At 33.3% G+C, this 25,447-nt stretch overlaps 1 long non-coding RNA gene across 10 annotated transcripts; it reads right to left on the bottom strand.

The window, feature by feature from the left end:
- Positions 1-4,816: 4,816 nt before the first annotated feature.
- LOC126726537 (uncharacterized) lies at positions 4,817-14,712 on the bottom strand. Of its 10 annotated transcripts, none has more exons than XR_007655965.1 (7): positions 14,474-14,712; positions 13,027-13,103; positions 9,570-9,834; positions 8,865-8,941; positions 8,691-8,780; positions 6,885-7,175; positions 4,817-5,550 (listed from the first exon to the last, which is right to left on the bottom strand). It is a non-coding gene; the product is annotated as an uncharacterized LOC126726537 (long non-coding RNA). The 10 variants fall into 10 exon arrangements; XR_007655964.1 differs by having other exon boundaries at positions 8,691-8,746; XR_007655961.1 differs by having other exon boundaries at positions 8,691-8,743.
- Positions 14,713-25,447: the final 10,735 nt, after the last annotated feature.

Here is a 25,447-nt window from a genome sequence, read left to right as displayed (position 1 = left end):
ATCCATCAACTTCTTCATAATAGCTTTCGTAAAGGTCAACACATGTATTTTGTAACTAGTTTTATTGTTATGATTTCATTATATACACTATTTATAAGATTTATTCAATGGATATTTTTTTCATCCCCCTATAGGTTAATACTAAATTATAGCATCATCTTCCAATTAATAACACGTTGATTACTACATAAACAAAATTGGCAAAAAATGATAATAATTACGGACTACTAGCCTCTGAGCACGCGCATGCGCGCATGCTCGGAGGCTCTTCTATTTTTTGGGTAAGGGTTAATTTAGAGCATTTATTATAATTTGGGATTACTTTATTTTCCAATCACAAAAAAAAAAAAAAAAAAAAAAAAAAAAAAAAAAAAAAACCTAGGGGTGTGATGAGTATTATGTGTGGTGAAATTATTTTTTCATCACACTCCTAGATTTTTTTTGTGATTGGAAAATAAAGTAATCACAAATTATAATAAATGCTCTAAATTAACCCTTACCTAAAAAATAGAAGAGCCTCTTACCACGCGCTCATGCGCGTGTTTAGAGACTAGTTATTATTATTATTTTGCTTATAAATAGTACGCACTCACCCCCATATTAACTGATTCATATGCCCACGTGCGTGCTTAGAGGCTAGTTATTATTATAATTTTGCTTATAAATAGTACGCACTCACCCCATATTAATTGATTCATATGCCCACGTTATTGGAGTGAACACAGCTACTTGGTCTTTTTACACGCAAATTAAGGTGAAGAGATGATTCTTAGTTCATTTTATTTCTTTGAACTGCATCTTTTAAAATTTTACCAATTTTTGTGTGATGATTCATAGTTCAGTTCATTTTATTTCTTTGACCTGCATCTTTTGAAATTTTACCAATTGTTGTGTGACGATTCTTAGTTCATTTGATTTTATTTCTTTGAACCGCACCTTTTGAAAATTTATCAATTTTTGTGCGGGTGGGTGTGTAGTGTATATATTTATTTTTAGCTTTGTTTGAATGAAGTATTCACAATTAGTTCTATGTTCTTATTGTTGGCTCACATTTTTAACTTTATTTTTTAAAGCTTTATTTTTTATTTTTTTATATATATCTGAGATGATTTTATGAAGTTATTTAATTCTAGGAAATATTTATTTTCATAATTTGTATAAATAGATCAATGACTTTTAGGTGAAAAAGTGACAATCTCTCGCTTTTAGATTTTTGTGGAGCTTAGCGTAAATTAATGGAAATTATATTGCTGTTAATTGATTTGGTGGATTAGATTATTAAGTCTAGAAATCCTGTAGTGAGTTGGAAGAATTTTTAGGGTTTATGTATAATATAGATTCCAAGTTCATTTGCTTTATTTAACAACAGATCTGAATTTCTCTTTTTTTACTTAATTGTGTGCAGATCTGTACTGTACCACACGGTGCCCAGCTCCAACATGACCATGAATATTATTTTTATTTTCTCTCTCTCTATGCTCCCCCTCATGATCTTTGCTTGTCCAATTAATTTTGGATATTTAAGGAATATCACTCAGTTTGATCCAACTTGCTTTAATACAAGCTCTATAATTTCTAATGAAACCCAATGCTGTCATACCCTTAAATCATTGTTTTCCTTAGGCTTAGCACAACACTTAAGTGTGTCTTCAATGTTTTTACTTCCTGATAACCATACTTCTGTGTCTTGTTTGAAGGACTTCCAAGTAGAGTTGGCTTCCTTGGAAGTCCCAACTCATTGGGTTCCCACTTGTTTGGACCCAGAATATTTTGTGTCCACTCCTAGCTTTTGTGATAGGATTGAGTCATTAGATGATTGGTTTAGGATTGCAGGCAAGAAAACATCAATCGACTCTTTTTGCAAAGATAACCTCAACCTCTCTAATAATCATTGTGTCAATTGTTTGACTGCAATTAGAATAACTTATCGAAATGACTTAATGCCGATTAACCATTCTAATGCTGAATCTTGCTTACTATTAGCTCAGCTTTATGCAGCTGGTTCACTGAATATCCATGGCTCTGAGAGCAAAGACGTTGCAAGTTGTATTTTTCAATTGAATGGTACTTTTGTAAACATCCAAATGTAGACATGTAATTTTACCTTCTGCTATACTCTTGATGTTTGGGGCTTGGTTTTCTTTTAGAGATTGGGTTATTAGGAAGTGAAAGAGTATGTGAAAATTGGGCTGTTGGATCTTGTATGCTTACACTTTTAAGCTTTATAATGAAGTTAGACAAACTACTATTCATCAATCTTGTTAGGTTTGTTTTATGTCTTTTTATTTTTACTATTATTATGATTGAGGCATGCAAGTAGACTTATTTCTAGTGTTAAGAAACAAAAAAATGATAAAACCTATTAAACATATTTTATTTCACATAACTGTGTACACACAAGTCACAATTTTAGTGCAAAATGTGTGTGTACAGTTGTGTGGAGTAAGTTATGTAATAAACATCAGCAGATAAAAATAAATAAATAAATATCAATATTTCTAGATTCATTTTTAAATTTATATATATATATATATATTTTGCAAAATTTATTGCCTATTTTAGAATAAAAATTTACATTTTTTTTTTATTTTACCCAACCATTTTTTAAAACACTCATATATGGTTATTTATTCCGTCTAATGTGGCTAACAATCAAAATTTTAAAAATAAAAATTATGCCACTTAGGATGTCATCTGTATTGTCATGTGACCTAAACTAATTTTTTTTAATAATAATTATTAAAAAAAAAAAAAAGCTGAATTGAATTTTCCCACCGGACTAAAGGTTGATTTGCTTTTGACCTAAACTAAAATACTTCCAAACTTTGAAAAGTACCATGAGAGCATCAAAGCCACTCAATTTGGTCATGTTAGAGTGATATTTTGGTTCTTTTTAGGGATTGCGAGAATATTTTGGTTTTGTTATCTAAAGGTTTAAGGGACAATTAAATTATTTTTGACATGACCAAAATATCACTCTAACTCAATTTGATACGTCTAAATTTTAGTGGCCACGTCAGATAAAAAAGCCATGTTTTTTTTCCCCTTTATTTATTTATATTTCTTACAATTTCTTTAATAAAAATTAAATAAAAAAATAAAAAAACTGAAGAGAGCCCTCCATCTCTCTCAGTCTCCTCAATCTCCTCCTTAATCTCCATCTCTCAATTTCTAAGTCAACACTCTGTTCTTACATGTCAAAATCTCTTCTTACATGTCAAAATCCCACCATCAACTAACACCAACACCTTCATCCCAAAAGCTAAAAATTCGAGACCCACAAGCCACCCACCAGACCTCCATCAACTAAAGGCCCCAAACCAACAACTGAAACTCATCCCTAATCTACTGGGTATAAACCCATCCCAAAAGCATTGCTTGGTGTTTGGAGTTTACATACAGTCTAGTGCCCCAACACCGTATGACAAATCTATTGGATACCACAGCAAAAGATTTTTTGATTTGGTTGTGGGTTTGATTTCGGTTGATTTATAAAATTTCAGTCTTAGACAATCCTAACTCTATAACCAATGAATTTTTTGTGATGTTTTAAGGGACAATTAAATTATTTTAGACATCTCATGGGTGGTTTAGTCAATTTTTATTTATTTTTTTATGTTTCAGTGGAATTTTTCCTTGGAAAATATTTTACAACAAAACAAACTATTCCTCAGTCACATTGAATGGTATCGTCTTCGCGTTAAATGATACACCAATGTCCCAATTAGGAATACCAGCGTTCATATGTAAACAAGAGTTTACAAAATTTCAGTCTTAGACAATCCCAACTCTAAAACCAACAAATTTTTATGATGTTTTAGTACTCAACATCCTTGGACCACACTGTCTTTTCTCTTATAGAATTTCATAAACACAAAGATAACTTAATTCTCTCTTCCCTCCGATCTATTGTTGTTGGACTTCTGCTCTAGTGCACTATATGCATCTCCCTGGTAAGGGGAAAAAAAGGGAACCAAGTAAAAACAGCCGAATCTATGAAATAAGAACATAATCAAAATCTTTTAAGACCAGAGAATCAAATGAGAGCATAAGCCCAACACGCAAAGCAACAGTATCTCCAAAATTTAGACTTTATATGATACTATGCACAAAAATGTTTTTGCTGTTGTCCTCACGCAGTAGTATAACTGAATATCAATAATCAAGTCATATTTTGCCAACTCTGAACTTTAATGTTGAAACTTGGAACCCAAAGATCTTGGTGTTGCCCATAAAATTCAGAGACTCATAGACTAATCAATAAAAATAATTAGATCATTCAAACCCTCAACAAGAACAGCAAGACAACATTTTTACATTCAAATAGATGTTCTTGGAAGTCCTTTATTGTTAAGGTTTTATACAGGAGATGGAGTCAAGTTAATTATGTTAGAAAGCATGCACAAAAAATGTTCTCCATTACATTAATGTCCAATCGTGACAACCCCCTGCAGAACCCTTCCACCACTATAAAATGCATAGGTGAACATTATAATTCACATTATGTGCCAAATTGCCAATACCAGTTTTTCTATACAATTGAAAATAAAAATAATTGAAGGCCCAATTGAATTTAGAAGCTAAAATGATGCTCACAACATTATCAGCCATAACATAAATTATTACAACTGATTCCTGCGAGCGTAATCAAAGAAGCATATTTCCAATGCTCTTTGCACTGGATGTGCCCTTAGGATTTGTTAGCACCAACAAAACCAATAAAGCAGTGGCAAACACCTATAGCCTAGTTTATCATCATACACAAGACCATCTACACTTTCACCATATTTACAAAGTTTTGAATCCAGACTGCCACTTAACAAATACAGATTCGAATATTATCCCTAAAGCATTCAGAGTAAATTTCACAAATTATAGAGAAAAAACACATTAATAAGTGAAAAACCAACTAACCATCTCATCATAAGCTAGAACAAGAAACTCGTCATCATCGCAAAGCTCAACCTATTTCAAGGAGAACCAAAGATATAAAAATAGAGCTTGACAAGAAGAATCTCTTAAGAAGATATCCCCATAATTTTATACACGGCCATACCTAATACTCATATTCGACCATATCAAATAGAGAGAGGAATGATATGCAGCCAACACTGATCATTTGGAAATTAGGGGTAAACAGCAGCAAAATTCAAGGTTCTTAATTCTCTGCTATAAAGAAAATCAGCATCATGAACTAATATGAACCCAGGCACACCGAAAATATCATTCTTCATTTAACTCTTCTATAAAGCCATGTCCTCCACTACAGAAGTCACCCAAGAGAAATTTACACACCAGACTCAACTTTAGTCTCGGCCTCTGCCATAGCTGCCAGTGGCTGAAGAGCTTTGAGAGGATTCATAATGATACCATCTATAAGCCCATATTCTTTGGCTTCTTTTGCACTCATGAAGAAATCTCGGTCAGTATCCTGATGGGTCCTGTCAAGATTTTGACCGGTGTGGTAGGCGAGATATCCATTAAGGTTTGCTTTATGATGCAGCATTTCATTTTCATGAGAGTCATGTCTCTTGTTTAGGAGTTAGGATACTGTTTATAAGATAATATAATAAAAGAGATGACAAGTAGATAGATAGAAACTACAGTCATTATATAGTAATAAGAATGTCCAAATATTAAATGTCACAGGTGGGTTTCCATTCCTTCAATTTCTTTATAGTTCAACCTCTAACTAGAGCCAAGTAGACTACCAGAAACAATTGATTCTAAAACATATAATTGAGTTAATATTTGACATTTGGAATGGATCTCCTCCTTGGAGACACCCAAACCACCAGTTTTTTTCCCCTTCTTTTTATTGGCAAGTTAAACATGGAACCGAGAGTATTGTTAATTTGTTACTAATACAAAGTCAGCAAAGCCAACATAACCATGATTAAAAAGTTGAAAGGCATATCAGATTTGGCTAATTTAACAAATCAAAGCACACCAAACTCTATCCATGATTAACCATTAAAGAAGTAACTACTAAGTTCTTCTGATCCATAACAGATTTATGGTTAATTTAACATAATAAAGCACACCAAACTCTCACATGCACACATATGAGTCAAAAACCCAAAACCCAGCTCATTAATATAATCAGTTGTGTCACTATAAACAATAACAGAAAAACCTTCATTTGGGTACCTCTGAATTATTCTTGAAAGAAAAATATAACTAAAAATTTCAGAAATAAAGCAATTACAAATAAACACAACATTAGATTTGTGAAGGCTCTGATTACCGCCTAAGCATTTCAAAATCATTGAGCAAGTCCAATTGATACCTTCAGCAAAATCATTAAGCAAGTCCAATTGCTTCCACTTCAACCTTAAAATCCTTCAGCAAAACTACACCAATTAAGCTTTCTCTGCCAGTACCCTCACAACACAGAGCAACAAAAAAATTGATACCTTTTCCCTTAACTTCCAAATTATGCACTTTGCTATTATTGGGATTTGCAGACAACTTCTAAACTCTATAGATTCAGCCCTTCACTGAGCATGGCAGCAACGGCAAAGCCAAGGTTAATGAAGGAGGAAATTGGAGAAGAAGCTGGGGTCTTCAACCAAACAAAGAACCTAACAAAACCCCTCAAAAAATCTATTTGGCTTTTATGAATAAGGAAATTAACACAGAATTCATTCAAAAGTAGGTGAAATTTAATAACAGATATCGAAATTTCGCAGAGAAAACAAAGTATTTGGGATTTTCTTCCTAGATAAATTGAAGTAGATCATGAATGAAACCCTAAAAATCAACATCATGGTTTCTATTTAAATTTATTTTCCACAATAAATCACAGTAAAAAAATTAACAAACTTGTTAACAAAAACTAATTTAAAAAATAAAAAATAATTAACCAAAAGAAAATTCCTAACCGGGTATTGCTAAGAATGGGAGAAAATCCCCTGCCGTCAATTATGCACCTTTGTACCTTCTATAATTCAACGATGGAGAGGTTAGAAAATGATGGGGAGCTGCGTTGGATGAGAGAGTTGAAGAAGAAGGAGAAGGAGATGGGAATGCATTTGAAAGAGAGAGAGTTTGAAGGAGACGGTCAGAGGCTTCAGTTTTTGACTCTGGGGTGGTGGTAGACTTGGCTTGGCGGAAGGCTGAGGGGCTGTGGTAGGCACCATTCAGGTTGGAGTTTGAAGGTTTGTTTTCTGCATCTGGAAGTATTCAAATACCATCATGTTCGTGTATATAGTAGGGTTGTTCAAGGGTTAAATTGAAGTGTATTAAAAAAATTATAAATTAAGAATGATGTATAAATTTGTGGAGGCTACAAAGTTGAGGTGGACCACTCTTATGATGTCAACAAAAAGTCAGAGACTTTGGTTTTATAATATACTAGTCGCTAACCCATAGGATGCACGGAAAATTTTAATAAACAATTTTATATATTGATGGGAAAGTTCAACAATTTATTTAAACTAACACAGATTAATAAAGTTATGCATAGACGCATTCTATAATCCATGACTTATTGAAATCTACAATGCCAGCACCACTAATCTTTCTTTGGAAAGCTACCAAACTATTATCATTAAAGAAGTATTCTTCAGACCATGGAAAGTATATGAAGCATTGAAACCACTAAAAATTTGAAACTAAAGCAAAAAGAACAGTGCTCAGTATAAACTGCAATCATAAGGATGAAAAAACTACTTGATGAGGGAACATTGCTGCCACCACCATCATCATTATCGTAATACCCAACTAGAGATCTACCTTCTTTACATTGAAACTCCATTCAAAATTAACATCCATTTATTACTTCAATAACTTCCTACTTGAATAATAAAAAAATTTCCTTCACCGCCTTGGCTGGCTTTGTAAACATGCAAGCCTCTAGAAATCCTACTAAAAAAGCTAATCTTTCACCACCTATTTTACAATGCATGTCAAAGTCAAACCTCGCTTAAACCCTCTAACATTCAACATGTCTTTGTCTTTTCTATGCTTTCTTTCTTTGAAAATATATTGGACAATTCTGACTGTGAACAAATAAGTAAATCACAGCCAAAACACCTGAGCCAAACACCTCATAATTTTTTTTCTTTTATCCTCAAATTTTCTCAAAATTAGTACTCTTCTTCTTACTAAATCCGAGATCTCTTGGGAAAACCACTCAAGCATTGTATTACTTCTATGTTCTTCACTTTTTACTCAACTTGTTTTCATAGGTCATATTTGTGTCCATAATTCACAGCTTTCCTAGCCTTGCAAGCCATCCTAATAGTTTGCATTAAACAATCGCAGCAGAAAATTTTCTATTATTAGAAAAATTTGTAAAGTGTGTACACAGATTACAGTTTCAAGTAAAGTGTACATACCCATACTCTAAACCTCTAAGGGAGGAAACATCACAAACCCCTTACATATGTGGCTTAGATTTAAAACAAACAACATATATTCCAAGTCTGATAAGCCAACTCAATGGTAGAAAAATGTTCTTTATAAAATTAGATAGTAACATATTTTACAAAAACATTTTATATAGACAATTCAAAGAAAGCCTTTAAGATCCTGAAACCAAGAACTTAATCTCAATAGAATAACATAGCTTTCACCTAACTTTGAGCATGCTTTGTCATGTATTCTATTATTGATTAGTAATGTGAGTCAAGTCAAGCTAATGAGTGTCTATATACTAAACAAAAGGGAGAAAAGAACAGCCTTACCATGAAAAAATGATGGGAAATTAAGCGAATCTTAGCTCTTCTTGTCTATGCTCCTACTTTCAAATAAGGATTAAAACCAAGAAAACAATTCTACAATAAGAAGTATTGTACATCACACATAAACAAAAAGAAAATCTGATATAAATTGCCACAATCTGGAAGAAGGAAGAAAACCATGTGCTAAATGGACATTTTACATACTGCAAGACCATGTATATACTGTGTAGGAAGAACATCTCCACGTATTAGACCTGCAAAATGGACATGGTACAAATTTAAATTCTAGAAAAGGAACAAAACAATCAGGTGTTTGATAAAGGAACAAAACAATCAGGTGTTTTATCAAACAATTGTTGTGCATGTAACATAGAGTCTCGTTAATTAAGTTCACACCAAAATAATAAAGCAATATTTTTTAGAGTGATTGGCAGAGAGAGACAAACAAATCAAAGCTTTAGAAAAGCAAAATAGTCAAACAAATCGAATTAGAAGGTGAAATCAAGGTGACCTAATTTTTGTTGCTATACAAAATATTTGATTGTTTCTATTAGATCAAACTATCAAACACCAGACCACAAATATACAATAAAACTAGGACGGTGCTTAATGTCAACACTATCTTTATAACCCATGCCTCCAAGCCAAAGCCTTTTTTTCAGTTTGGCTCAAACATTTTGTTGAACACTTTGAAGGGTTGGCCTCTGTTCTCTTCTCATACAATGAAGAACTATTAGAGCCTACTGGTATCCATTATTTTTTTGAAACATTCCACCCTAAAAAAATAATAATAATAATAAATAAATAAACATATCTTCTAAAGGGGAAAAAAATTACAGAACATAGAGTCTAAAAAAAATTAGAAGAGAGATAGCGATAGACCTAGTGAGGCCAATAATGACAACTGAAAAGGCAGGCACACCCTCTGCCACAGCCGGGCCTGTGGTAGGATTCACTTAGCAGAGGGACTAAGGCAGCCATTCAAGTGGGGTTGTTCTGCCTCAGGGTGTTGGGGGCTGAAACTGTTGCCGGAGAAGATAGATAGTGGACTAGAGAGTGGAGAGAGAGGACAAGACAGCGGTGATTAAAAATGCCGGTGGGCGGTTGAGCTCCACACTAGCTGGGTTGTGGTCGCCAGTTATCCTTCCTGGAGAGAGAGGAGTTACTGTAAGGATAGAGAGAGTGCAAAGGGAAAAGAGTTGAACAACGTTGGGTATAAAATCAGAAGAACTTTTTTTTTTTTTTTAATTAAAACAATGCATACATGGAAACTTTTGAGGCCTCCAAATCTAATGTGACACAACTTAAGGAAGTCAACCAATGGTCAAACATCTTTGGTTATATAGTATTTACAAACTAGTCGCTAACCCATGCAATGCACAGACAAAATTCTTATGAAAGTATAGTTTATACATAAAAGCTTTCTAATTGTATATGAACTATCATAATTGTAATAATAATTGTAAAAAAAAATAATAATGAAAGAAAATCTAAATCAAATAATCATTCATAGGAACAACTGCAAACTACCATATGACAATTTCATGATTGCAATTTGGTTATTCCCTGCTTTTTTTGCATGCATAGCTCCTATACATTGGCTTCCACTATCACGAACTACCCCCAAACCATACCATATTATGTTCTACAATTTCCTTTTTTTGATAGGCATTGTTCTGTAATTCCTTGACAGCCAAATTTACCTTATAATACATACCTACATGAGGTCCCTATCTACACTTTTCAACAACCACTCTTATCTGATTAGTTTTCTAGGCTTTCATAAATTCCATATTAAGATTAGAGGCTGTCTGCATCAAATTCACTGTTGTCTTCAAAGCTTCACCCACCCACCTTTCGTTCTAATTGTACCATAATAGACAGGCTATATTCAGCATGACCTCCACCTCCATGACATGCCCATTTTGCTTTAAAGACCAAAATAATACCATACCTATGGAAACATCATGGTTGGTCTCTAGACTTCCAGCGCTTCTCAGCACTCCCATATTTCATGTGTCATTGATTCTGCACTATCCCCACATATTTCACTTGAGAATGATGAAATTATTTTCCTACAGTAAGGATTCAGCTAATTCATAGGTAAAATATTGTGGATCACCTTTCAAGCAAAAAGTATAAGTTATGGCCTCACATTTTAGTCTACAATACAAAGAGAAGTACTTTTTTTTTTGTACTTTTAGCACGTCACAGCTCATCATGTTTGATATAATCTTTAGCTAAATAACTGTCTTTCAAAGGCCATTATTCTTTTTGCAATGAAAATCTTTGCAAGCACTCTGACACGTTTGATATAATGTATAGCTAAATAATTGTCTTCCAAATTCAATGTTAGTACATACAATGCATTTAGTGTGCCATTCTGGTGTAATGCATGGGATAAAAATGGAGGGAGGAGAAAAATGTTGAAAGCAATGTGGGATAATGTTTCTATATTATTTATTGGGCAATTAGTTTGCTTGTTGTGCTGATGAATGAATCAAGCTACTTATGAGTAGTTCTAGATTGACTCGTTGGCAAGTTGCGTTTAAGTAACACCCGCCATGCTAGGTAGGTCAACTATCGCATTTTTGGTTTTTCATATGGGTGGTGTTTCAATGTGTTATTGATTCCTTTGACAATTAAAACCAAGAGTATAACTATTGAATTATCAAAAAAGAAAAATGCTAGAGTGAGTGAGACATTTTGTCAAACACATGGTGTACATGTTCTAAAAGGGAATGAAAAGAAAAATGCGGGAGTGAGTGAATCCACCCAAAAAATACAGAACTGAAGAAAAAACCTTCAAAATGATCCATTAAAAAAATTATGAACATTAGAATGTTCTATTATCGAAGGGGAATCTAACTTCTCATGAGAAATTGATGGTCTATTAGATATTTTTCATAGAGTAAAATTCAGGCCACATACACATTGTTCTAATCAAGCAAAAATTGATGGTCTTCTCCATGTGCTTGATCAAACCCAACAAATTTCAGTAGATTGCAGTGCCCGAATTGCGCAGATCTTATTGTTCAATTGAAGGAACTCGCAGGTGGGTCGTTGTTGTAGCTTCCATTGTTCTTTCAATCGCACACCTAACTCGGTCAACATCATTGAGTCTCCCACAAACCTTTTCCAAGTCTCTCTTAGTAGTGATTTGTACGGCTTAGTGCTTCTTCTCTCACCGCAGAGGTTGAGCAATTGGTGGAAGTTCTTGGTTATGGATAATTCTATGGAAGTATTTGTGGCTATGAAGTCTGGAAGTTGTCCAAGAGCGTAAAGAGGAGTTGGGCAGAAAAAAATCGGGTTTTTCAAAGCTTTTGTGTGTTATTTACTCAAAACATTTAAATAAATTAAAAACGTTAAAATGATGTGGAAATTTGTGGAGGCTCCAAAGCTTATGTGGCATAATATGAAGAGGTCAACAAAAAGTCAAAAGTTTCAGTTTTATAGTATATTAGTCGCTAACCCGTTCTATGCACGGGAAAACTATTAAATATGAGTTAGAAGATTATTCTAATCACACACACAATCTTCTCTTTTTCTTCCCCAATTTTCATACACTGCCAACTCTGTCTTAGGCTTGAACTCAATATAATTTCATTTAGTTTTGTGTTGCGTAGGATTAAATGTGTTTTGTTTCCTATGTTGAGGCTCCTTTGTTATTGTTAATGTGTATTTCTAAGTTCTAACAATTACATTGTTGTATTTCTTATATATCTCTCTAACTTTATCCCATAACATGTACCACAAACTATATGATACATGAGAAAGAAATATAATTCATTGACCAAACATTCATTCAGCCAAAAAGAAAGACCAAGCAAACACCTAATTAACCACGACAGAAGCTGGTAAGGCATTTACAACAAAATGTGACTTGTGAATCATCTAAGACAACCTAAGACTTTACAACCGTAGTCCTAGTACAATACTAACTACATTAATATTTGCTACCAACTACTAATTAATTATTACAGTATGTCAATGAGTATTTCAACACTAACTACAGTAGTAACACTTGATTGATGCAGCCATAATGTAACAGTACCTCATCATTCTCTGCAATTTAGAACATGCAAATCATGAGTGGAACACACTGTGAAGGTCAGAATTAAAAGCTTAAAAGTATATTAAAAACAAGTAGACCTATTAGTGGTAATTTGAACTTTAGTAGAATAACCTACTATTAATTTCACGAAATTGATTCCTGGAAGACATTTTCTAAATCTAAAAATAAGTTTATCAAAAAAATAAAATAAAATAGGGAGCACAAAAAAAAAAAAAAAAAAAAAAAAAAACCAATTTTGAAATTAGAAGGAAAAGTTTCATGTACTTAGCATATGTTCATGTTGTTTTTCCCACATTGGCTCCTGCGTTTGCACATCCTTGAACTCACTCTAACTTGAAACCCTTAAGCATTCCCAACCAAAAAGAATATATTTTTTTACAAAATATTCAGGAAAATTGTTAACAAAATTGGAGTACAAACACCAATCCAAAAGAAGGTTCAAGTTTTGAACTCTTTTTGGCAGTAAAATACATAATTACATGGTTAGATTCAGTATGAGAGATGTTGTCACACCAAATTTCATACGAAAAGCTCATTCTTGCATCATGTTTCAACTCATTCAAAGTTCAGTGCTAACTTAAATTCTTTAACTAATAACTCCCTTTCTAGAATGACTAATAATAATTTTTGAGCCAGTTACTCTTTGTTAGAAGTAGAAGCAAACAACATTGTACTATGTTGTTGCCAGCTTAAAGATGTTAACATCAAGTGATTTTCCATATTGAATATGTTCACTTTAAACTAATAACTCCAACCTAGGAATGTAATGCCAAAATCTCAATTATATTAAAGAGTAAACCAAATAAGCCTAAAACAAAATTGCAGAAAAACTCCATTATTTTTTTGAATGGACCAATAGTCAATAAGTTTTAGCCCCTAGCTGAAAGTCTTAGGTTACTCTAGAACCCAGATTCATCAATGACTTGTTATCGAATAGAATTATAGAAATAACAAAAAACTTCTACGAAATCCTACTTATACCTTCTCTTGGACAGCTATTTGATTTGTAGAAAAACAACTAAAGTAACTCTGTACAAACACCAAGACAGTTACAGAAACTATCTGCAACTATCTAATCTAATCCTATGTGGCTAGCTCTACAAACTTCACCTGTTTCTGGATGCTTTGTGTCTATTCAGACATATTTTCACTTAGTGGAGATTATTATTTATTATTTAACAACAGTATGAGATTTTTTTTCTGTCCGTTCCAAAATTTTTAGGTTCCATCAGTACATTTTTTAAAAAACAATTCCCCCTTCCGATATTCTCGTTTTTAGGTTGAAACTAAGCTTGCATATTTGAAGGCATGATGTGTACAGCAGCATACACTGAAAGATTGTGCTCATGAGGTTTTCTAATCTACGAAACTCTTAGGTTACTCCATTATTTTTTAAGTAACTCTGTACAAACACCAAGGCAGCTACAGTAACTATCTGCAACTATCTAATCAAATACATTACAATTAAAACCCTAAGTGGGTTTGAAAGAAAACAGAGGCGGATGCTAACAGATGTTTAATTTCAACAACCTATGTAAACAGATTAAATGGTTAGGACTGCCCATCGATTAATCATAAAAATAAACTAATCAAGAAATTTAAAAACCTAAAACCAAAACCCTAAGTAGGAGTGGAAAAATAAAAAATTAAGAAGCAATTTGAATCTATATATCTACCAAAATTGAAAACCCAAAGAGTGAGAGAGAAAAACCTGAATTACCAGTGTTCCAAAGAGAGAGAGAGAGAGAGAGAGAGAGAGAAGCTTCGAGCAAACCCATCCGTGCAAATGGGTGTAAGTGGAGAGTTGTCTCTTGGGTCAATCCGCCACAGATCTCAATGGTGCTGTGGAGCCTCTCTGCCGAGTGCATTGTGTAGTCGTTGTTCTCATGTTTGTGAAAGAACGGAGAAGAAAGTCCTTATCGGGTTTTTTTGTTTTGAAGAGAAACAGTGGTTTTTTTTTTTTTTTTTTTTTATACAACTGTTGAAAGGACTTCCTTGTTTGAATTCCACATTTTTCATGCCTAAGATATCCTCATCATACCCACTTACAAGTTTTCAACTACCGGGAATAGATATGTAAATTAAAACTCCTACATTTTAAAACCACAAACTCACATACGCTTTGCAGTTTCTATCTCACTTTCTCTCTCTCATTTTTTTTTTTTTTTTTCAAATTGAAGACATTTAGTTTAGCTCTACATTCTCCTTTCTTTTTCTTCAGATTAAAGACATTTACTGTAAAAGGCTTCAACAAATTTTCAGGTTCTATTTTTTGCAAGTTCCTCTTTATTTTTATTTTTTTTTTTATGATTGACTTTCTTTAAGTTCTACTTTTTTTTTTTTCTTATATGTATCACGTTAACTTTTTTTTTTTCTTCTTCTTTTTTTTAAATGTAATTTTGAAATAAATGGTTCCTTCGTATACTCTACCATTGCACTTCTTAATGAATTGTCATTTCATGTTTAGGGATTGTGATCCAAAGACAGGGCTGTCTTATGCTACAAAAAAAGCATTCAAAATCATTCGTAAACAGTTAAACAGTATTACTTCCCTTACCTCCTTTAATAGCCTTTGTTTACATTTTATTTAAAAATTTTGAATTGAAATAAAAATAGTTTCACATAAATGATCAATTACTATTTCCTTCTCCTTCCTCACTTCACTTCTTTTTTTTTTCCTTCTTCATATATATATATATATATATATATTTTACCATCATTGTATATGTTTTTGGCGTTAAATTTTTTTATTTAGGTATGTAGCAACCTTGAGTTCTACATTTTTTTTTTTAATGTATCACGTTAACTATCCTTTTTTTTTTTAAATGTAATTTTGAAATGTTGGTAGTGACTGAATGTATATGTTTTTGGCGTTAAATTTTTTTTATTTAGGTATGTAGCAACCTTGAGTTCTACTTTTTTTTTTTTTTAATATATATGTATCACGTTAACTCTCTTTTTTTTTCTTTCCTTTTTTTTAAAAATTTAATTTTGAAATGTTGGTGGTGATTGAAAACAAAAAAAGCCACGTTGTATCAAAAAAATTATCTACCACGTTTCTATTTTGAAAAAAAAAAAATCCTATGTTTTGTAAAAAAAAACCTCTGGCCGACTCTTTTTTTTTTCAAATTCAAAAAAAAAAAAAAAAAAAAAAAAAAAAACCTTAATACGTTTGAATTCCACTCCCACATTTTACTCCTAACAAATTGTTTGAATTTCACTCTCCCATGTTTTACTCCTAAGAAACTGCTTTACTATCAAATTTAAAAATTTTTAACTTCTCTTTAATAACATGCATGCTAACGTTGGTTTGTTAATTAAAGTTTTAAAAAAAAAAAAAAAATACTTGGTTCCCTAATTCTTTTATCTCTCTTAGGTTCACGTATGCACAAACTTTTTTGGATTGCATTGAGGAGTCATTGGAATGGACATGTAAAATAGTAGGGTTAAACATGTAAAATTATCAATTTAAAGAGTCCTAAATTTTAGATAAATTTGACAAAACATTACCTACAAAATAGGAACACTTCTACTAATCCACTTATTCTAACACATGTTTCTAATATTATATTCTTAAAAAAAAAACCTCACGTTGAGTAAAAAAAAAAAAAAACACAACTAAACAGTAAAATTTCTAATATTTTATTCTTAGAAAAAACCTCACATTCAGTAAAAAAAAAAAACAAAAAAACCTAATGAAATACCCTTAATTTAATAAACTTATCTTTATCTCTAAATCATAAGAAATGGTTTAAAATCTTAAATTGATAAAAATTGAAAACAAAAAACCTAATGAAAAATGCCACGTTGTATAAAAAAATTTATCTACCACGTTTCTATTTTGAAAAAAAAAAAAAAAAAAAAAAAAAAAAAAAAAAAAAAAACCTTAGCACGTTTGAATTCCACTCCCACATTTTACTCCTAACAAATTGTTTGAATTCCACTCTCCCATGTTTTACTCCTAAGAAACTGCTTTACTATCAAATTTAAAAAATTTTAACTTCTCTTTAACATGCATGCTAACGTTGGTTTGTTAATTAAAGTTTTTTTTTTTTTTTTTTAAATACTTGGTTCCCTAATTCTTTTATCTCTCTTAGGTTCATGTATGCACAAACTTTTTGGATTGCATTGAGGAGTCATTGGAATGGACATGTGAAATAGTAGGGTTAAACATGTAAAATTATCAATTTAAAGAGTCCTAAATTTTAGATAAATTTGACAAAACATTACCTACAAAATAGGAACACTTCTACTAACCCACTTATTCTAACACATGTTTCTAATATTATATTCTTAAAAAAAACCTCACGTTGAGTAAAAAAAAAAAAAAACACAACTAAATAGTAAAATTTCTAATATTTTATTCTTAGAAAAAACCTCACGTTCATTAAAAAAAATAAAAAATAAATAAAATAAAATAAAAAACCTAATGAAATTATCTTTATCTCTAAATCATAAGAAATGGTTTAAAATCTTAAATTGATAAAAATTGAAAACAAAAAACCTAATGAAAAAAGCCACGTTGTATCAAAAAAATTATCTACCACGTTTCTATTTTGAAAAAAAAAAAAAAAAAAAAACCTTAGCACGTTTGAATTCCACTCCCACATTTTACTCCTAACAAATTGTTTGAATTCCACTCTCCCATGTTTTACTCTTAAGAAACTGCTTTACTATCAAATTTAAAAATTTTAACTTCTCTTTAACTTCTTTTGCTTATCCAGTTTTTATTTTATTTTATTTAAGTTTCATGTTATATCCTCCTTCCTTTTCATCTTCTTCTTCTTCTGGATATAGCAAAAAAAAAAAAACCTAATAGAATATTACTGCACTGGAATAACAAAACACTTCATTACTTGACTTCCAAGATTATCTGGATAAGTATATAAGAAAATATTATTCTTTTACTTATAATGTTTTTTAGTTTTCTATTTCTTACATTCAATTGATGCTTTAAAATATTGTATCTGTTTTTGCTCTCAACGTGTCTTCTCTTGAGTTCCATTCATTGTTATCCAATTTTTAATGCCTTGGGTTGCAACCATTGTCATACAGAATATATGGTGAGTAGGGTTTCTTTTTTATTTATGTTGTAATAAATTTATTTTAGAATTTTTTTGAACAAAAATGTAAATGGATTTAATCTCAATTGCAAGCTAGGCAAGACCACGTGTGGTGTTGTTAGCAAACTATGAAACCCAATATGCAGAGCATTCCTCAAAATCCCATTAATTCTTTGATTTCACAAGAAAATCAATGGAACTCAATGGATGGCTGTGCCACTTGATCATTCCTTTGCTTGCACAATTTATTTGGTTTTATTTCGGATTGAACATTTGCATCTTTGGCCTCTATTCTACAACACCATTTTGTGCTTTGTGTGGAGCCCAGGTCTTACCATTTTTTTTTTCTTGCAAATGTTATGTACATGTGTTAAGAACATGAGGATATTAGCAAGATGGGAGAACAATTGACTTCCCTGGCTTTTGATCTAAGAGAGATGTATTTTTTTTAAAAGTAAATATTATGTATTGTAAGTAGCTGACTTTTTTTTACCATTTATTCATTTTATTGAGAAACTACCTTTTGATTGTGGACTTAGTAGAGGGCACAAACAAATTTTTGAAATCATTTTGTTTACATTTTACTAACTGAATGGCATATACCCTTTTGTTTGATTATTTTCTTTCTTTCATTTTAGAATTCTTTTCATTTTTTATGTTGCATTATATTCTTCATTTTTTATTTTTTATATTATTCCCTTTTTATTTTTTTATTTTTTGTCATTTGAGAGTGCAAGTTAGCTAAGAGTGATATAGATAATTCTGAGTATATTTTAGTAACCATTAAATTTGATTATCCAAACATTTTAGTAGGGAGATTGTGAAAAAGAAAAATATAAGGCGGATCAAAATTTTAGTAGCAAATAAATTTTATGAAGCTTTAAAAAAAAAAAAAATTCCAAACAAAATGACTACAAACATATCAAAAGGAAAAACATTTTAGGTGGGTTTGTGGGAGACATGTAACGACAGTATAGGAAACCCACACATAATGTAGGAGAGAGGTTTCATGAGAATCTCTCATAAGATAATTTTCCTCTTTTCTTATTTATTCATTACATATAACCTTACAAAATTTATTAGCAAAAAACTAGCCTCTGAGCACGCGCTCACGCGCATGCTCAGAGGCTCTTCTATTTTTTGGGTAAGGGTTAATTTAGAGCATTTATTATAATTTGGGATTACTACATTTTTCAATCACAAAAAAAACCTAGGGGTGTGATGAGTGTCATGTGTGGAGAAATAATTTTCCAATCACAATAATTTTTCATCACAAAAAAATCTAGGGGTATGATTGGAAAATTATTTCTCCACACATGACACTCATCACACCCCTAGGTTTTTTTTGTGATTGGAAAATGTAGTAATCCCAAATTATAATAAATGTTCTAAATTATAATAAATGCTTACCCAAATAATAGAAGAGCCTTTGAGCACGCGCATGAGCGCGTGCTCAGAGGCTAGTGTGTAAAACGCGGGAGCTCAACCAAAAATAAAAAAATAATAATAAAAAAAAGTCAAATGCTAAGTTAAAGACTTTGGGGGTGTATGGTACACTATTTCAAGCAATAATTTTTAATTTTTAAATAATATTACACGTTTTTCACACATTTTTTCACCCACACGTATCTAGCATAGTAAATAATAGGTAGGATACGTATCCTAGGCAACATAAGCAGGTGAGGAGAATAAGCAGCTGTAAAATCCCAATTTTGGATAACAAAAATTCAAATAAGGGATATTCAAACACTAATATTGAGATGTATCTTACGTAAGTTGAACAATCTAAATACTGCTGAGGATTTTTCGGGCCATAACAAACTATCTCTTTGATCATGGAAATGTATCTTACGTAAGTTGAACAATCTCTCATCTCCTGAAGTTCAGACTATTTTTTCGCACCCAACGAAACGCCCTTTCACTGCTTCTTCGCTAGAGTCTCCTGCTCACAAAAAACAAGCTCTTAACAATGATAGCTTAAGTCTTTCTCAATCCTTAGCTGGGTGCACTTTTCCACCCCTCCTCCAACATGAATCTTTTAAGCCTTATGGACCGTTTGGATTGAGGGAGAGGAAGGGGGAGTAGAGTAGAGTAGAGTAAATTTAGTACAAAATTAACTTATTTTTAACCAACTCTACTATACTCCCCTCTCCTACCCCTCCTTCCCCCCTCCATCCAAACATGCCATTAATTGCCGAGAGCTTGGGATCCAAGAGGCAGTACATGACCTCTGCTGTTTGGCAAGCAAAGAAGATCCCAAAACTTGATTAAATATGGATGGTTTTGCAAGAATAATGAAGAAATTGGATTTGTCACAAGGTTATGTGATCTAGTGCTTTCTTTTTTTTCAAATTGCATATTTTTTGCAAATTGAAATTGGAGTGTTGATTTGCCCAAGTTGTTTGGCTGCAATCTCCTCTCTAGAATGGTTTTAGGCTACCTACTCGTATTAACTTCATTGACACAATGGATGCTGCTCTCAAGAAACTACCTCATCAGATTTTGATACTCTTTGCATAACTTATGGATGATATGAGTTGCCGTAATAAGCTGGTTTTTTTGGATCATAAAATTCCTACTCACAATTATTTATGGTGAAGTGTAAGCTGCATCATGTGTTCAGGTAGGAGAAGAATTTGGATCCCCTTTGTACAACGGCTTCTATGACGAGGAATTTGTTCACTTAAGGTGGCATGGACCCTTGAAGATATTAATTTGATTAGATATAGTGTTTTTTTTTTTTTTTTTTCTTGTATTCTTTTATAATGTAATCGTGCTACTCTAGCTGTGGTTAGTACAATGAAGAGTTCATTTTCTTGTATTCTTTTACGATGTAATCGTGCTACTCTAGTTGTGGTTAGTGCAATTAAGAGTTCATTGTTTGGTTAGAAGAATATCTCTCTTTTATCTTTTCCATTGTACAATATGATTCTTTATCTAAAAAAAGAATTTGGAGAGAGAACAAGAGAAAGAGAGAGATATGAAAAAAGAAAGTAAAAAAATATGATTCTTTATGAATAAAGTCTACTATTTTTTCTTCTTTAAAAAAAAAGAATGAGAGAGAGAAAGAGAGAGATGAAAAAAGAAAGAAAGAAAAAAACCTAAATATAATTGTGTCTGTCTATTTTTTTTTTTAAAGAAAAAAAAAAGAACAAATTGACAAACCATAGAAATAAAATAAAATAGGAATTCTTTTTTGATGGATGAGAAGAAGTTAAGTTTATATTAAATTATTAAATTTTTGTGTCTATCAAACTTTATCCAAAGAAGTGATTCAAAATTAAAAATTTTATCAACTTAGAAATTATAGGAGAAGAATATAAGAACCAAATATATATATAGACTAGTCGTTAACCTGTGCAATATACGAGTCTATCTCTCTTTTTAAGTAGTTTTTGTTATAGAAAGCTAATAGAGCACGTTCTCAATGTCCATAAAGCTGCTAATAAGAAACATTACATACAAATCTCTGCACTGAAATAGCAATTGTTGCTAATTCTACATTACAATATCGGACATGTAATATGATTCTAGCTAATACGAAGTTGGCAAATGAAAGTCGTGTGAGACATTTATAGATTAAAAGAAAAGAAGAAAAAGAAAGTTGATAGTAAATTTGTTAGTCTGAAGCGTGGGGGTGTCTTGATGAGCATAAATCCGTTATTAATTACTAATAGTATTAAAAAAAAATTATATAAAAGCCATGGCCAAATTTTTCACGTAGTTTGATATAAATCTCATTGAAGTAGTCCTAGGCTTTAACTGATATTTCTAACTTCTTGTGGCTTAAATTAATAGTAAAATCTAATACGTATTTCCTTTTTTGATTTTGCATAGTATATATATATATATATATATATATATATAGATTAAAAGAATTCTTTGTTTTTTCCTTTTTTTATTGTACATTAAGATTCTAGTCTTAGAAATTTTTATCATTTTTTGAGAGAGTTTTAACTTAAAGTATCTGCTTCTGATAATACCTCTTTATCATCAAACTAAGACACCAATCAATTTTTGGTGTAGGGGAGATTGAACCCCAGATCTCTTATTTAAACATAAAAGACTTTATCATTATAAATTCTTATCCTTGATATGAAACATTAAATTACTAAATGTAAAATATTAATCAAACTTAAATTAAAATTAAACTTAGGATTCCAATCCTTAACATCCTCAATTATCCAATAAATGTATGAAAGACAAATTTAAAGAACAACTCAATCAATATTTCTAATAAATTGGAAGAGACAACTTTAAAGTATTTTGTATTTCTTCCTTTGTTCCTTTGTTAGTGTGAGTTGTATATTGCATTCAACATTAATTTTTTTTAAACTTTGTAGAATCACCATCTTATTCACTTGATAAGTTGCTATCAAGTTCAAGTATCACTAATATAAGTCTATCATTAGAACAAGTTTGAGAAATAATTTACGACATGTAAAAGTTAAATATCAAATTTGTAATTTTGCTATATTAAAAAATGCACACTTTTGTTATTTTAAAGTCAAAAACTTTCTTGAGGGTGTAGAACTCCCATCTATACTAATCTCCAAATAAAACAATATTTATAATATATGGTTTCTAATTCTAATTCCTAATCAAATTTGGGGTTGGAATATAATGGGCTGGGTTGGGCATGACTTGAAAACAGGGGAAATAATTTGTTTGGGTCGATGGATTTTTGGGTTGGGCTATGTTGACTTGGGGCTTCACAAATGTATGTGGGTTGGTGTGTGAAGGGGTAAAAATTAGCATGACGAACCTTCACCACGTTGGGCCTGACGGATCCTAGCCCATGGGTCGGCAATAGGTGAGCCTAGGGCCTAGCATGATTTAAAATACTTGTGACACACGTTTGAAATCCAATAGAATCCCAAAGGAAATCAGAATCCTAGTGCAAGGAGCATTCCAGAAGATACGTGCGTTAATGAAAGACCTTCTCTACAAGGAAATGTCTTGTCCATCACGTTTGGGATTACTCAAGAGGATTCCTATAAGGAAAAGACTTCTACATCAAGGAAAAGAGGCCAACCTTCTACTACTATAAAAACCCTAATACCCTCACAAATCAAGGTACGCATAATTTACCCCTCTCTAGCACTCTAGAGTTGAGAATAATTCTAACTTGACCTTCGGAGGGTATTTGGCCAGCACTACACCGGTGCCCTCTGTTAGATCACTTCTTTCTTCTTGCAAGTTGTTAGTTCAAGCGTACGAGAATTGTGTAACTCACTGGTGATTTTACGGCATCATGAGTTGGTGCCGTCTGTGCGAAACGAAGAGTTTAGCCAGACTATCGACTCCCGGACATAAGAGTTGCATGGTACTCACTCGCTCAATGGCTACCACCAACAACGTTCAAGGAGACGAGCCGCCAAGATCTACTACATTAGAGAGGCAGGTCCAGACTCTCATGGCAGCGGTAGAACGACTCACAAAATAGAACTATGATCTAGAGGAGTAGCTACGCCAAAGGGACGCAGGACATAACGTTCAGGAGGAAAACTAAGAAGGTACCAGTGCCAAACGAAGGGACCAAGAGAAGCCAGAGGGCAGCAACACCCCAAGCAGACCAGAGCGGCAAAACATGAGCCTTCCATCCCTCATGGACTCGGTCCCTCCACCTATTATCGTAGAGATGCAGGTGATGAAGGAGCAGATGGAGGTCGTGATGAATGCCCTCAAGGGATGAGTGTCCAATGATCTTGATGACCTAGTAAACAGAACTGACTCACCGTTCGCTACCTCTGTCAACTCATTCCCCCTGCCACAGAAATTCCGCATGCCCCAAATCGAAAGTTACGATGGGGTCAAGGATCCCCTCGATCATCTAGAGACTTTCAAGACCCTAATGCACCTTCAAGGGGTACCAGACGAGATCATGTGTAGGGCATTCCCGACAACGCTGAAGGGCCCTGCAAGGGTTTGGTTCAGTAGATTAACACCAATCTCCATCAATACTTTCAAGGAGTTGAGCGCCCAGTTCACCTCACACTTCATTGGGGGACATAGGTACAAAAGGTCCACCGCGTGCTTAATGAGCATTAAGTAGCGAGAAGACGAGACACTGCGATCCTACATAACTCGTTTCAACAAGGAGACCCTTTCAATTGACGAAGCTGACGATAAGATACTCGTAGCTGCATTCACTAACGAGCTGCGAAAGGGTAAGTTTTTATTTTCTTTATACAAGAATGACCCAAAAACCATGACGGACGTACTCTACAGAGCCACCAAATACATGAACGCAAAAGATGCATTGCTAGCCCACGAAGAGAAGCCCAGGAAGAGGGAGAGACAGGAGGACACACGACAAGATAAGGGACGAAAGGTTGCTAGAACCGAAGATCAACGAGATGAAAGGTGCCCTAGACCCCCCACGGGGAAGTTCACCAATTTCACCCCATTAACCGCCCCGATAGATCAAGTCTTGATGCATATCAAAGATGAAGGAGCACTGACGTTCCCTGGTAAACTAAAGGGAGATCCCAACAAGAGGCCAAGGGATAAGTATTGTTGCTTTCACCGAGACCATGGGCACGACACAGCCAACTGCTACGATCTGAAACAATAGATTGAGGCCCTCATTAGACAAGGGAAGCTACAGAGGTTCGTCAACAAGGAAAGAACCGATCCGCCCCAGGAATAGGCCCCACGACGGGACAATGAGCGCCCTAGACCACCTATAGGGGACATAAGAATGATCGTAGGGGGCACAACCGTAGCCGGATCTTCCAAAAAAGCCCGCAAAACCTACCTCAAAATGGTCCATAGCGTCCAACTTACAGGATCCGTACCTAAGATGCCACGAATAGATAACCCCATAATCGGATTTTCAGAGGATGATGCTCGAAGACTTCACCATCCTCATGACGACGCACTTGTGGTTAGCTTGCAAATAGGGGATTATAACATGCATCGGGTCCTCGTTGACAACGGCAACTCGGCGGACATACTGTACTACCCGACATTCCAGCAAATAAGGATTGACAGGGAAAGGTTAACCCCAACGAATGCCCTACTCGTGGGATTTGGGGGATCGAAGGTGTTCCCCTTGGGTGCAATAACACTATCTGTGATGGCAAGTGACTATCCTCAGCAGATCACTAAGGAGGTCACGTTTCTCGTAGTCGACTGCTCGTTTGCCTACAATGCCATTCTCGAACGGCCCACTCTTAATTCCTGGAAGGCAATGACTTTAACATACCACTTGATGATTAAATTCCGACGGAGTATGGGGTGGGAGAACTGCGAGGAAATCAAATAGCAGCACGGGAATGCTATATTGCCATGTTAGAAATGGAGGATTAACAACAAGCGATGTGTATTGAAGAGCAACGACCACTAGCGGAGCCGGTTGAAGAGCTGGAAGAGGTGAGACTTGATGACACACGGCTAGAGCGGACGACTAAAATTGGCACACTAGCTAGTTGGCCGGTGCGCCAAACGCTGACGACTTTCCTCAGAGATAATTGACGACTTGCATAATTGAGTGTAATTTATCACTTCTCAACTTTAAACTTTAGTCTAATTTTATTTATTTTGTTGATTTTAGACTTGATTTTTGTTATTTAAATTTTATTCCAGATTTGAAGAAAATAAAGATTTACTCAAATAAA

The sequence above is a fragment of the Quercus robur genome, chromosome 5 (assembly GCF_932294415.1).
Source record: "Quercus robur chromosome 5, dhQueRobu3.1, whole genome shotgun sequence".
NCBI classification, from domain to species: Eukaryota; Viridiplantae; Streptophyta; class Magnoliopsida; order Fagales; family Fagaceae; genus Quercus; species Quercus robur.
This window is presented reverse-complemented; position numbering and strand designations above follow the sequence as displayed.